This window comes from Mesitornis unicolor, unplaced genomic scaffold (assembly GCF_000695765.1).
Source record: "Mesitornis unicolor isolate BGI_N332 unplaced genomic scaffold, ASM69576v1 scaffold36838, whole genome shotgun sequence".
In the NCBI taxonomy this organism is placed as follows: Eukaryota; Metazoa; Chordata; class Aves; order Mesitornithiformes; family Mesitornithidae; genus Mesitornis; species Mesitornis unicolor.
Window position 1 is genome coordinate 7,914 of NW_010200431.1, and position 408 is coordinate 8,321.

Sequence of the window (408 nt, forward strand, 5' to 3'; positions counted from 1 at the left end):
CTTCCTGCCCCCCTGGCGAGCGGGCTGCAGCGGGGCGGGTGGGTGACAATTGGGGGCTTTGTGTTGGCCCTCAGTGCTGGCAGGTCCCAGCAGCAGCACCGGGAAAGTCTCATGGAGATAACAAAGGACAGAGAGAGGTGGCAGCCTGCCCCTGTCATCGGTTATGTCTACATTTCAACGTGAACTGGGTGCTGCCAGAGCTCCGGAGCCCAAAGCCAACTCTGTGCCCTGCAGCCCTGCTTGTGTCCCCTCCCCAAGCGGGGAAAGGATCTGCTTGAAGCCATCGCCACAGCCCAGGCTGTGCCGGTGTCAATGCCAATGTCCTGCGATGGAAACACCCACGGGGAACAGCGCTCCCCGTCACCTCACCTGTGGGGAACGGTGCTCCTGGTCACCTCATCTGTGGGG